Source organism: Argentina silus (assembly GCF_951799395.1).
Source record: "Argentina silus genome assembly, chromosome: Y".
NCBI classification, from domain to species: Eukaryota; Metazoa; Chordata; class Actinopteri; order Argentiniformes; family Argentinidae; genus Argentina; species Argentina silus.
In genome coordinates, this window is record NC_139654.1 from 22,708,695 (window position 1) to 22,723,799 (window position 15,105).

The window sequence follows — 15,105 nt, forward strand, 5'->3', positions numbered from 1 at the left end:
GCCTGTCTGTCTCTATTTGTCTGTCTGTCTGTCTGTGTGTCTCTGTCTGTCTGTCTGTGTCTGTGTGTCAGTCTGTCTTTATGTCTGTGTCTGTCTTTCTCTGTGTCTCTGTGTGTGTGTGTGTGCCTGTCTGTCTGTGTCTGTCCGTCTTTGTCTGTCTGTCTCTGTGTCTGTCTTTGTCTGTCTGTCTGTATGTCTGTGTCTGTCTTTCTCTGTGTCTGTCTGTCTGTGTCTGTCTGTCTGTCTTTGTCTGTCTGTCTATGTGTATGTCTGTGTCTTTGTTTCTCTGTGTCTGTCTCTGTCTCTGTCTGTCTGTATTTGTCTGTCTGTCTGTCTGTCTGTCTGTGTCTGTCTTTCTCTGTGTCTATCTCTGTGTCTGTCTGTCTTTGTCTGTCTGTCTGTCTGTCTATGTCTGTCTTTCTCTCTCTCTGTCAACCTCTGTTTCTGTCTTTCTCTGTCTGTCTCTCTGTTTGTCTGTCTGTCTGTCTGTCTGTATCTGTATCTGTGTCTATCTGTCTTTGAATGTCTGTGGGTGTCTGTCTTTCTCTGTCTGTCTCTGTGTCTGTCTGTCTCTGCCTCTGTTTCTCTGTCTGTGTCTGTCTGTCTGTCTGTCTGTGTCTGTCTTTCTGTCTGTGTCTGTCTGTGTCTGTCTGTCTGTTTCTGTCTGTCTGTCTCTGTGTCTGTCTGTCTGTTTGTGTCTGACTGTCTCTGTCTGTCTCTGTTTGTCTGTCTGTGTCTGTGTGTCTGTCTGTGTGTCTGTCTGTGTCTGTCTGTCTGTCTGTTTGTCTGTCTGTGTGTCTGTCTGTCTCTGTGTCTGTCTCTGTTTGTCTGTCTGTGTCTGTCTGTCTCTGTCTGTCTGTCTGTTTGTCTGTTTCAGTCAAGGTCTGGCCAGAGGTAGCTGACTCAGCGCTCCAGCAGTGTTTTGAAAACACTGACTGGAGTGTGTTTGCCACACAGGCCACCCATGACTCCCACACGGACATTGACTCATATGCCTCCTCCGTTCTAGACTGCATCAACTCCAACATCAACAGTGTCACCACCCTCAAACGAATTACCACTTTCCCTAATCAGAAGCCATGGATGAACAGTGAGGTCCGACTCCTGCTGAAGGCACGCGACATTGCCTTCAGATCAGGTGATGCTTCGGCCTATCGCTCATCCAGGGCTAACCTGCAGAGGGGCATCAAAAAGGCCAAGCACAACCACAAGCTAAGGATCGAGGATCACTTCAAGAACAACTCTGACCCCCGACGCATGTGGCAAGACATCCAGGCCATCACAGACTATAAACCTACTAACACCTCCCCCCCCTCCATCGACGTCTCCTTGCCTGATGAGCTTCATGCGGTGGAGCCATTGGAGGGGAGCATGGTCGGAAAAGATACAGTGTCACGCCTGAGGTTGCTGTCTGGGGACTCTGGCGCCCTCCTCTGGCGATACAGGGCCAGTGGCCTCCCAATCTACCAGTATTGGTTTCACCTGTGTGTTCTGTCCCCTGTTTGTTATTTATAGCCTGTGTGTTTCCCCATGTCCTTGTCAGAGATTCTCCCTGTCTGTCTGTAAGTACCCCGTCTGTTCCGCCATTTCCAGTTGTTACCCCGTTGTGCTAGTTATTCCACTTATTAAGTGTGTACCTTGGTTTATGGAGCTTGTTTTCTCCACCCTTGTTTTACTCTTTGGTCCCAGTGTTTGTTTGTATGCCGTTCCCCAGTTTTATGATTAAAACCCCCATTGAAATATACTTTACGCTGTCGTCTGAGTATCTCTCCGCACTTGGGTCCACCGCACTACCACCCGATAACATACAGGACCGTTTCTCCAAAAAGAGCGCCCTTAAGGGCCTCGAACGACCCCTGGCACTGGCCTGACCATTGGACCGGATCCGGGGCACCCTTCCGGGTGAGGTCCGTCAAGCGACTGGCCAGCTCTGAGAAGCCCGGCACAAACTGCCGGTAATAGCCAGCCAGCCCCAGGAAGGCCCTCACCTCTTTCTTCATCTTGGGCCGCGGAGAGGCGGCGATGGCCGCAGTCTTTTCAACCTGCGGCCGCACCTCCCCTTGACCCAAGTGGTACCCCAGATACCGGATCTCCCTCCGCCCGATCACACACTTTTTCGGGTTTGGCCGTCAGCCCCGCCTGCCTCAGGGACCGCAGAACAGCAGCCACATGCTGCACATGCTGCGCCCAGCTGTCACTGTAAATGACTGTCATCCAGATAGGCAGAGTGCGGCCGCAGAATGCGGTCCATGAGGCGCTGGAAAGTGGCTGGGGCTCCGAACAACCCGAAAGGGAGCACCGTGATGCAACCCGAGCGGAGTGGAGAATTCAGTCTTCTCCCGGGATACCGGCGAGAGGGGAATCTGTCAGTATCCCTTCGTGCAATCCAATGTCGTAAAAAACCTGGCCGTGCCAAGCCGGTCCAAGAGCTCGTCAACCCGGGGCATCGGGTAGGCATCAAATTTGGAGACCGCATTAACCCTTCTATAATCCACACAGAACCGTATAGACCCATCCGGCTTGTTGACAAGCACGATGGGGCTACACCAGTCACTGCGGGACTCCTCGACCACACCCAGTTCCAGCATGGCTTCCAATTCCTTGCACACAATGTCTCGTTTGTGTACCGGCAGCCTATAGGGACGCGTGCGCACCGTTAAACCTGGCTGCGTTTCTATATGGTGGTCGATAAGCGTAGTCCGACCGGGCAGGGGAGAGAACACGTCAGCGAACCTAGCTTGCAAATCTGCAACGTCCGTGGCCTGGCTAGCAGAGAGGTGGTTATCAATACCGACTGGAGTGCTAATTTTTGATTTTGGGACCGAACTCATCTCTCTCTGGAATTATTGTAGCCAGAGCAACAGTGACCACGTCGTTCCATTTTTTAAGGAGATTTACGTGATACACCTGCAAGCTATCCCCCCAGTCCGAGCGTACTACCTCATAATCCACGTCCCCCATGCGACGTGTGACCACAAACGGCCCTTGCCACTTCGCGAGTGGCAAGGGCCGTTTGTGGGGGGATAGCTTGCAGGTGTATCACGTAAATCTCCTTAAAAAATGGAACGACGTGGTCACTGTTGCTCTGGCTACAATAATTCCAGAGAGAGATGAGTTCGGTCTGTTTGCCTGTCTGTGTCTGTCTGTCTGTCTCTGTCTGACTCTGTCTCTGTGTTTGTCTTTGTCTGTCTGTCTATGTCTGTCTGTCTGTGTCTGTCTGCCTGTGTGTGTGTGTCTGTCTTTGTGTCTGTCTGTGTGTATGTCTCTCTGTCTGTCTGTGTCCGTCTGTCTGACTCTGTCTCTGTCTGTCTGTCTGTCTCTGTGTGTCTTTCTCTGTGTCTGTCTGTCTCTGTCTGTCTGTGTCTGTCTGCCTGTATGTATGTCTGTGTGTCTTTTTCTGTGTCTGTCTCTGTTTGTCTGTGTGTGTCTGTTTCTGTCTGTCTCTGTATTTCTTTGTATCTGTCTCTGTTTGTCTGTCTTTTTCTGTGTCTGTCTATGTTTGTCTGTCTGTCTGGACCGCTCGTCTGACTACCCGCCTGCCTGCCTGGACCGACCCACGACCACTCTATTGGATTACTCTCCCCTACCCCTTTCCCTTATTATTATTATTATTATTATTATTATTATTATTAAATACGCCTTCGGGCTAATCCTACCCCTGAGCGCCGTCTTTTGGTTCCGCCGATGTTCATAGTGTAACAGAACAATCAGGCCACCAAAATGCCGGAACCAGATGGCTCACGGAACCCGGGTGAGAACCCGGGTGAGAGCTTAACCGGATCACTGACCAACTCGACGCCGCCTTCCGTTCGATGGATAATCGCCTCCGGCAACTCGAGCTTCAGCCTTCCAGACCCTCCCAAACCACCACACCAGCCCCGTCACCTCCCTACCCGAGGTTAGCCCCTGGGCCCAGTACCCCAACCCCTCCCCTCGTTTTCCGAGAACCTCATTGAAGTGGGCATTGAAGTGGGCCGTGGCGGCCCTCAGCAGCAACCCCGCCTTGGCTGCGGATTTTGAGGGGTTCAAGGCGGAACTCGCTTTTTGTTCGATCACCCCCAGGAGGGCGCTGACGCAGCTGCGCGCCTCCACGTCATCCGGCAGGGAAACCGGTCGGTGGCGGATTATATGGAGTTCCGCACTCTCGCTGCTGAGAGCGGCTGGGGAGAAAAGGCGCTCCTCAGCGCGTACAAGCGGGGCCTTGAGGGACTGGCTGGCTCAAGAATCGTCCTTCATCGTATCAGGAACTAATGACCCTTGCGTTGGAGATGGACAACTGCCTGCGGGAGAGACGGCTGGAACGTGGCCCGGAGAGGACTTCGCCTCCGGGGTTGACTCCCCCCCTCGGGCGTCCTTTCTCCAGCCCCCATCCCAGTCCTCTCCGAATCCCAATCTTCACACCTCCTGTCCGGACCGCCTCTGGCCACAGAGCAGCCGACACCAGCCCAGAGGAAGAGCCAATGCAGGTGGGCAGGTCCCGTCTGTCCGCAGCGGAACGCGAGCAACGGTTCCGGGATCAGCGTTGTCTCTACTGCGAGCAGACAGGGCACTACATCCGGGCCTGCCCAACTCGTCCTCGACCCCCCCAAGGTGAGAGACATGGCTTACCAGAGAGAGAGGTCCTTTTAAGCCATACCTCCTTCACCCACGCTGGTGCCTCCCAAACTCGCCTCATCCCCACCTCCCTCTCCTGGGGTCATGAAGCTCACAGCCTGGGTGCCCTCCTGGATTCCGGGGCCGACGACAGCCTCATCGACGCCACCCTGGCTAAAGAGGCCGAATTCCCCTGCTCGCCCTGGATACCCCAATTCGAGCTCAGGCCCTGGACGGTCGACTCCTGGGCACCATAACCCACAGCACCATCTCCCTCACCCTCACCCTATCGGGGAACCACCAGGAAACTCTCCTCGTCATCCCTGCGTCCATGGCCCCCCTGGTGTTAGGTCGACCTTGGCTAGAGATGCACAACCCCCACATTTGCTGGACCACTGGGAGGATCCTGGGGTGGAGCGTGGGGTGTCACGCTAACTGCCTCCGCTCCGCTCCCTCGTCACCTGGACCTCCCAGACCAGTCGCTCCGGCCCCAGACTTGTCCGGGGTGCCTCCCACCTATCACCACCTAGCCGAGGTCTTCAGCAAGGAACGTGCCCACTCCCTTCCCCCTCACCGCCCCTACGACTGTGCTGTCGACCTCGTTCCCGGCGCCGCCCTCCCGTCCGGTCGGCTCTACAACCTCTCCCTCCCGGAAAAACAAGCCATGCAGGAGTACATCTCCGAGTCCCTGGCCTCGGGCATTATCCGGCCCTCCTCCTCCCCGGTGGCAGCGGAGTTCTTCTTCGTAAAGAAGAAAGGAGGAGACCTCCGGCCCTGCATCGACTACCGCGGCATCAACGCCATCACCATAAGGAATAAATATCCCCTCCCTCTCCTGAGCTCGACTTTCGAACCCCTTCGTCACGCGGCCGTCTTCACCAAGCTGGACCTCCGGAGTGTGTACCATCTGGTGCGCATAAAGGAGGGGGACGAATGGAAGACGGCCTTTAACACCCACCTGGGGCACTTTGAATATTTAGTGATGCCTTTCGGGCTCACTAATGCCCCGGCCGTCTTCCAGGTCTTGGTGAACGACGTGCTGCGTGACATGCTGAACGTCTTCGTGGTAGTCTACCTGGATGATATCCTGGTGTTCTCTAGTACGGGGGGGGAACACCAGCAGCACGTCCAGCTGGTTCTCCAACGACTCCTGGAGAACAGACTCTTTGTGAAGGCCGAGAAGTGCCAGTTCCACGCCCCCTGTGCAGTACTTGGGTCACATCGTGGAGAAGGGCCACCTGTGGGCGGATGGGAGGAAGATCCAGGTGGTGGAGGAGTGGCCGCAACCCCTGAACCGTCTGCAACTGCGGCGCTTCCTGGGCTTCGCAGGATTTTACCGGCGGTTCATCCGGGGTTTCAGCCAGGTGGCCGCTCCACTGACCGCTCTCACTTCCACCCTCCGCCCGTACTCCTGGACCACGGAGACGGAGGCCGCCTTCTCGACCCTCGAGTCTGTTCACGGCGGCCCCGGTGCTCATCCAACCCGACCCCACCCGTCAGTTCTTCGTGGAGGTGGATGCTTCCAACACCGGCCTCGGGTCCGTCCTGTCCCAGGTGTCAGCGGAGGACCAGAGACTCCACCCCTGTGCGTACTTCTCCCAGCGGCTGACGCCAGCGGAGAGGAACTATGACGTGGGCAACCGGGAGTTGCTGACGGTGTATGCGGCCTTGGTGGAATCGAGACACTGACTCGAGAGGGCCCAGCAGCATTTTGTGGTATGGTCTGACCACAAAAATCTAACCTACATCCGGTCGGCCAAGAGACTCAACTCCCGCCAGGCACGCTGGGCCCTCTTCTTTACTCGGTTTGAGTTCTCCATCACCTTCAAGCCAGGCTCCATGAACACCGACGCACTCTCCCGCCTGGCCCCGGAGAAGGTGGCTCCGTCAACCCCCGGTACCATCCTTCCCCCCCTCCCGAGTGGTTGGCGTCGTCACCTGGGCCATTGACTCCGTGGTCCGGGCGGCCCAGCGAACTCACCCCAGCCCTGGAGGCGGACCCCCCGGACGGGTCTTCGTCCCCCCGTCAGCCCGCTCTCGAGTCCTGGAATGGGGGCATGGGAGCAAGTTTGCGTGTCACCCAGGGGGGGGTCGCACGCTGGCTTTCATCCGGAGGCGATTCTGGTGGCCCGCCATGGAGACGGACACCCAGGAGTACGTGGCTGCATGCACCATCTGCGCCCGGAGTAAGGCGTCCCACAAATCCCCGGCCGGACTGCTACAGCCCCTCCCCATCCCTAGCTGCCCCTGGTCCGACATAGCCCTGGACTTTGTAACCAGTCTGCCTGCCTCCCAGGGTAACACCGTGGTCCTTACCATCGTGGACCGGTTTTCAAAGTCCACCCACTTTATCGCTCTCCCCAAACTCCCCTCCTCTGCGAGACCGCTGACCTCCTGGTGCTCCACGTCGTTCGTCTCCATGGCATTCCCCAGGACATCGTGTCTGACCGTTACCACCCCCAGACCAATGGCCAGGCAGAGCGGGCCAATCAGTGCATGGAGACGGCTCTCCGTTGCGTCTCCTCCCGTCATCCTACATCCTGGAGTCGACACCTGCCCTGGGTGGAGTACGCACACAACACCATGACCAGCAACGCCACCGGAATGTCTCCCTTCGAGTGTTCCCTGGGTTACCAACCCCCCATGTTCCCCAGTCAGGAGATAGAGGTTGGGTTCCCGTCCACCAGGGCCCACCTCTGCCGGTGTCGGCGGGTCTAGAGGACCGCTCGGTCCGCTTTGGAGAGAGCCACTGAGCGGTCCAGACGCGCCATCAACTGCAGACGCAGACCCGCCCCCGCCTACCGCAACGGGTTTGGCTACGAGCCAGGAGCACATTACACGCCTCACACCTCCCTCTCTGTCGTGCACGCACCCCGGTAGCCCGCTTTACCGCTTGAGGAAACCCCTCCCAATCTACACCCAGAATAAGAGGATGCGTGAGGCGCGGGCTAACCGCCGCCTGTACACTATGCTTTTTCCCTTCAAAATGAATTTCGATCGCGACCACAGGATATTCGTGAATGTCCCCATGCACACACTTCACCAACACCCTCGATGCCTTTAACAATGCCCCCGGTCGAACCAGGCGCTCCTGGATCATGGACTGCATGCAGCCCGAATCCAAGAACGCCTGGTGCGTATCATGTTGTATTCTTACCGGAACACGATACGCCGCTCCTGGTCCGGGGGGAGGGCCCGGTATGTCGCCGATGCGGACGACCTGCCCCACCTCCCTCACTGGGCACTCCGACCGTACATGGCCCGGCCGTCCGCATCGCCAACACACCCCCCCTGTCGCTCGGGGTGCTTCCTGTGGGACCAGGGCTGGTTCTCGACATGCCTGCCCCTGCCATCTCGTCCTCGGGGCGGGCGCCGGCCTCTCCTCCTCCGGCAGCACGGCACCTTCCGGGCGCCGCCCACCCGCCCCCTGGCCGGGGTTGGTCGCCGGGGCTCCTGCGGCGGGAGGGAGAGATGGTCCTCCGCCAAGGTAACGGCGGCCGCGAGATCCTGGGGCCGGTGGTACTGGACCCAGGCGGCGGTCCGGGCCGGGAGCCCCGTGAGGAAGTGCTCCAACACCACCCAGTCTCCGACCTCCTCCGCCGAGCTGTTCTCTGGGTCCAGCCACCGCCGCGCACTGTCCCGCAGCCGCTGGGCGTAGGCAAAGGGCCGGCTCCCCTCCTCCATCGTCAGGGCCCGGAACCGGCGACGGTGTTCCTCCGGGGTGAGGCCCAGAATCGCCCGGGCGAGGGAGGGATAGTCCCGCTGGGCGGCCGTTGGCAGACTGTGGGCAGCGAGCTGCGCCTCGCCCGACAGGAGGAGCAGCAGGTGGTACGCCCACTCGCCGTCCGGCCACCCCGAGAAACTAGCCGTCCCCTCGAACATTGCCAGGAACGCCTCCGGGTTGTCCAGGTCCCCCCATCTTCTGGAGGTGTACCTTGGGGGGACCCTGTGGCGACCCGGGCGTCGGTCCCGCTTTGATGCTCCCGGAGGAGGGCACGGTCCTCGGTCCTCGGCGTCGCCATCTCTCCCATCGCGGACTGCTGCTCGTGCTGGAGGTGGGCCTGCTGTTCCAATATGAGGGCCATCTTTCCGATGGCCGTGCTTAACGCCTCCATCTGTGTCCCAGGTTGGGCGCCAATGTAGCAATGTCCGTGATACACAGAGGCAGACGCAGCGTGTTGGTGAGGGAATGTCCCGTTTATTTATCAAGTTCGTAATACTAAAACACTCGGCGACTTTCCAGTCGCCCCCCTTTTTCCTCGAACGCCGAGGCACACACATCTTAAACCATCTAGTCAACGAGGCTTCATTTGCAACAGGTGTGCAACGGAGCCTCGCCGACGTCACCCTGGCCACGGTCCTGTAGCTCCCTCTACAGGCCGAACGCTGCATGTCCCCCCACAATGTATTTCTGTACTCTATATTTAAGATTTAAATTCCATTTTTTTTAAATGTTTGTTAAATGTTTTCTTAAATATGTATTTTTCATTACAAATATAAGATAAAAATAAATATTAAATTTCTTTCCTAAATATATGTTTTTGTTAAATATTTATTAACAAATAATAATAATAATATTATAAAATATAATAATATTTAGATCTTATATCTGTAGTGCAAAATAACAATTTGAGGACAAATGTTATTTAATTGAAATCTTAAATCTGGATACAGAAATACATATTTAGCTCAAAGACAAATATTTAAATACAATCTTGAAATACAAAAGTGAAATCAAGGCCTTAAAAGTTGAAAGGAGCATTAAGGCAGTATTAAAGCAAAGAGTGGCACGGAGCACGCAGGAAGCTAATTCTAATAACTGTGTGCAAAACTATCCCATCTGGCTTAATTCTGTATGCACAGTAAAATAATCCATATTGTGGCCCATATTAATTTGCTATTAACCCTTGTGTGGTCTTCGGGTCAAATTGACCCTTTTTAAATTTTTACCTGAAGAATAAATATACAAGGAAACATTTTTTCAACCTGAAACTCCATGGCCTTGGCTTATTTACTGTGAAGAACATGTCAAAGAAACAAAAATCATTGAGTGCACATGCTACACCCCCCCTACACATTTATGTCCTTCACAAGGTCTTCGGGTCAATTTGACCCGCATATACACAGAGACACACAGACTCACAGAAACATGCACACACACACTCACTCACACACATACAAACACACACACACACACACACAGAATCTGCACAATGTTGTTACAAAACATTCTGGGAAGCCAGAGGGAGGAGACCCTGAGAGACACCAGGGGACACGGGTGGTACTGGATATGTCACAGGGCCTCAGTGGCCACAACATCACTTGGGATAATTTTTTCACATCGTACAGCCCGGGACAGGAACTTCTCAAAAGAAAGCTGACAATGGGTGGAACAGTCAGAAAAAATAAGACAGAGCTCCCACCTCAGCTTCTAACTGTAACGAACAGGCCAGTCCATTCCTCCCACTTTGTGTTTACGGCCAACATGGCCCTGGTATCCTACATACCCAAAAAGGGCAAAAATGTGATGCTTATGAGCACTGGTGACACCGCACATACAGAGGAGACAACATGTGCCCAGGAACCCAGCTTCTCTAGCCATAGTGAGGAGGGTGGAGGAGGCTCCTGCTGTCCCACCTGCACGACCCACACAACCACAACCTCCAGTGCCTGAAGTAAGTGTCCTGTTGTTGTTGTTGTTGTTGTTTATGTGTGCATGTATCTGTGTGTGTGTGTGTGTATGTTTCTGAGTATCTCTGTATGTATGTGGGTCAAATTGAAATTGACTATTAGAAGATGTGGTGGGAAACAAATCCTGAACTAATAAAGTATTTTCATTATTCTAGATTGCAGCTGGTGGCAACAAGAGGAAGCACAGCGAGGTGTGTGAACCCTCAAAGGACTCAAAGACACAAACCACATGCAGAAACTGCTAAAAGTACATCTGTAGGACACATACTCTCAAATTGTATGTATCCAATATTATTTCAGAATTGTTTGAAAGATGTATTTTTCAGTGTACTGTATTTCATTGACAGTAAATAAAGCAGTGTACATTTCGTTCATGTTTTGTGTTTCTATTTATTATAAATCATCTCAAATTATTTTTGAGACATTTGAGAGATGTATTTCATATCCAGTGACTAAATCGATCTAAGTTTGGTTCTTGTGTTTCTATTGTCGTTCATCACCTGTATTTGCTTTTCACAGCTTTGATTATAATAAGATAAAGATGAAAATCAAATGAGAATATCTCCTCAAAAATAATAAACATCAATGAAAACATTGTTTCATTTCAACTTTTCAGAGATAAGCATTCCACCCAAGTCCTTATTATAGCAGATTTTTTACATAAATTATAACTTTATCACAAAAAACGAATTACACTTCCACTGTTAAATATGATCTAGCAGAGATTAATTGCAAATATTAATCATACATGTTATCTATATTGTTTGGAATTGAGATAAAGACAATATATGTTAAAGAGTTTTGAATGGAAATTTGTATTTTTGTATTGCTTTTAAAGCCCCAATAATGTCCCGGGTCAATTAGACCCGAAGACTCCCAAAGGGTCCAAAAAGTGAAGACAATACGAGGGTTAAGAGTTCATACGTACGGCTCGGCCCCACAGCTATAGCCTCCTTTTTTTGGACTAAGTTTGAATCTTTGTAAACTCTCATTATGCTGTCTTTCTTCTCTCTTTTTGGCTGTCCCTCAGAACCATGCAGCTTATAGTCCTAGCCTCATAAACATAAAATGTAGTAGCACATCTCTTTGTTAAAGATACACTTCCACTTACTGTATTTCTCACTGTCCATCTCTTACTCTAACCTCTACCTATATGACTTCATTGCTGGTGTCCAACAGGTCCACTGTGAAAATGCCAACTAAGAAGAGAGCTGACGTCAAATTGTGGAAAGGTGGCACAGAGAAGGAGGAGGGGAGAAACCTAAAATTACAGCACAAGACACACACACATACGAATTACATGCTTGACTGGGGAGAAATCGGATTATGTAATTAACAGGAGCTTAAATAATTGTTTGAAAATGTTTACATTACATTATTTTTTAATCATGGCTGTAGAGTCAGTTTCAGTAGAAGCCAGCAGAATGAATTGCGTAACAGATTGACAGTTGCTGTTGTTAATGGTTAGCTGGGGTGTGTGTGTCGGCAGGCCTATCAGATTTACACATGCTATGCAGATTTAATGCAATCCTCTTTTCTGCTCCACTTGCCTCTCACCCCATAGAGGAAAGAGCACTCAATTAATTAGCTTGATCTACCAAAATTAGTTGTCTAACCATATCCACATTTGCACACATTTAGACTATCCTGGTTTTTCTAAACTTTAAATCGAGATCAAATTGATACAGATTATTTTTTGCTATCTAGGATCAAATCTATCTGAGTAGCATTGGGGAAATCAGCCAGCTCGATCTGATCCTGGATAGCAAAAAAGAATCTGATTAAAAGTGTTGAAATACTTGGCCCAGGGTTGTTCATAGGGTTTAGGTCTACGCTTGTTTACTAAGGCCAAGCAGAGTAGGATATAGGGCTGACATTGTTGTGATATAGTCACATACTGTAGTTCCCACTTTCCAGCGTTTTGGCAATCCCTGGCTGGCCTGAACACCCGGATTGGAATTACATTTACATTACATTTAAGACATTTAGCAGACGCCTTTATCCAAAGCGACTTACAACATGTACATTTGTCTAAGTCAGTGAACCATCTACACATCAGTCATCATTGGCAGTCACAATGCTAGAAGTAGAATTATTTTTATTTTATATATATATTAAAAAAAAAAGTCAGTAGAAAAACTGTACAGGGGGGTAGTGGGGATGAAGAGGTCTTTAGGAGGGACAGTCAAGATGTAGCCTGAAGAGATGGGTCAAGATAGGTAGTGACTATGCAGTCACGACAGCAGTGGGAAGCTCGTTCCACCAGCGGGGAGCCAGGACAGTGAAAAGCTGTGACCGAATAGCGCGACTGCTGCATCCACGTAGAGGCAGCGGTGCCAGGCGGCCAGCCGAGGTGGAAGAGCAGAGTGATCGGGCAGGGGTTTGGGGGCTGACCATTGCTTGCAAGTAGGGAGGGGCTGTTCCCTTTGCCGTCCAGTAGGCGAGCACCACGGTCTTGAATCTGATGTGAGCTGCTACCGGGAGTCAGTGAAGGGTGCGAAGGAGGGGGGTGACATGGGAGAATTTGGGGAGATTTTTACATTTACATTTATGGCATTTAGCAGACGCCTTTATCCAAAGTGACTTACAACAAATACATTTGTTTAAGTAAGTGAATAATCTATCCATCAGTTATCATAAGATAAAGTAATCAATGCTCAGACCAGGGGCCATTGGCAGTCACAATGCTAGAAGAATACTTTTTTTTTATTTATTTTTTAACACCAGACGGGCGGCAGCATTCTGGATGAGCTGCAAAGGCCTGAGTGCGTTGCAGTAGTCAAGGCGAGAGATCACAAGGGTCTGGATCAAGAGTTGTGCTGCTTCTCTGGTGAGGAATGGACGTATCCTTCTGATGTTGTAGAGGAAGAATCGACTGTCGCTGTAATGTTCGCCGCACAGGATAAGTGATTTTCAAGGATCACCCCAAGATTCTTGGCTGTCTGGGAGGAGGTCACAGTAGAGTTCTCTGCTGTTCTAATCTACGGAGGGGAGGGGTGAGCCTGGAATGACAGTTTGGAGTGGAGGCTGGCGGGTTGGGCTAAACACCTTCCACCTACCTGTGTCAGTCCCTCTCCCCAGTTTGTGTGTTCTGTGTGTGGGCGTGGCTCCAGGCTCCTGCCGGCCCGTTCATGTCATCATTTCCACCTGCCGATCTACACACCTGCGGCTCGTCTACTCATCACCCATCTGTGTTTTATACCCTAGTTTTCCGTCCACTCTTTGCCAGTTCAAGAGTACTTCCTACCGATTTCAGCATTTCTAGTCTGTTGATTCCTGGTTTTGGATCTATGAGTGTTTTCTGGACTGTGCTTCTGCCAAACCCCTGTCGGATTATCTGCCTTTCTTTGAACTGCCAACCCATGTATCGACCCCTGCCTGGACAACCCGCTATCCTGCCCTGCCTGCCCTGTGTCCAGACTCTGTGTTCTGCATTTGGGTTCACTAGCTCTGATTCCTAACAGTACGAACTGGCCATGACAACGAACCCAAGTGTCTCCCGGTGAATATACCCTGTACAGGGTACCGGTCCAGCCCTCCTTCTAACTGGTTAAATCTTCTGCCAAAAGGGTAGCATATGAAAGGCATATGAAATGGCCCCAATGGTTAACGACGGCTCTATTCTTATGAGTGCCAGTTGATGTGGTTGCAGGAATAGGATTTATAGATGAGGACAATTCATCCAAAGGGAATATTTCTATGAAGTGGCTAGAATAACTCAGATCCTTTGATGTAATATGCACAGTGTAATCTAACTTTATGTTTAGCAAGGAGGATAACACATCATTACACGTGGTAAGTATTATACTATGGATACATTTAGTAAAACTTTTCCTTGGTTTGCAGAGTTGTTCTTTATTCAAGCATTAAGCATTACATAATAGAAGATATCAATAAAGTGATTTAATGGAAAAAGAATAAAAATACAAAAGATGTAAAGAAGTTACTGTAAGTCTATATACCGAAGGCTACAAGTTCTCCCGTTCACTCACTCCGGTCAATCACCGCATCCTCAGCCGAGGGACTCCGATGACTCCCGATCTCCAAGTAAAAAGAAATCCAATTAAAAAGAAGGACAAGATATCAAAAAAGTGATTTAAGGAAAAAGAATAAAAATACAAAACATGCAAAGTAATTAAAGTAAACCTACAGGGTAAAAATGAAATCAAAGAAGTTAAAGAAATGATCAAAATGAACTAAAACTAAATAAATCAAATCTTTTCATAGTAATTAGAGTAAAAGAAAATATACATATGAGTATTGTAATGCTACAGTAAAAGAGTAAAGTAATTTAACAAAATTTAACAAAAGTGAGTAAAGTAAAATAAAAGAAATCAAAGAAATCAAAGTGAAAGTAAATATACAGGAGTAAAAGGAATTACCAAAGAGTTAAAGGAAATAAAACCAAATACTAATTGATATTACAGTACTTGAGGTAAAATAAGGAAAATAAGTTTTGCTCAAGCTGTCTCTAGTCTGTCTAACTTAGAATAAATTTAGAGAGGCTCCGAAATACTCTCGAATCCACGATCAGCCCCGCAGCTAGTAGAGAGAGCCTACTCCTGATACTAACAGCAATTCAGACTGGGGGCTTTCCGAATCTAAACTCTCTCCGGAGAGGATTTTGGTCGTGGGTTAGACCTCCTGGTCTCTTTAGGGATCCGTCTGTGGAAAATGGCCATTAAAATACAACTTCTCTCAACCCCACCTGCCCCTCCTCAGAGAGCGGAGCGGGAGCGGGAGCTGTCACAGGGAGGTCCCCAGGAGAGATTTTGACATCACCATCTTCCTCTCCCCCCTCTGGCTCGACAACCTCTTTTT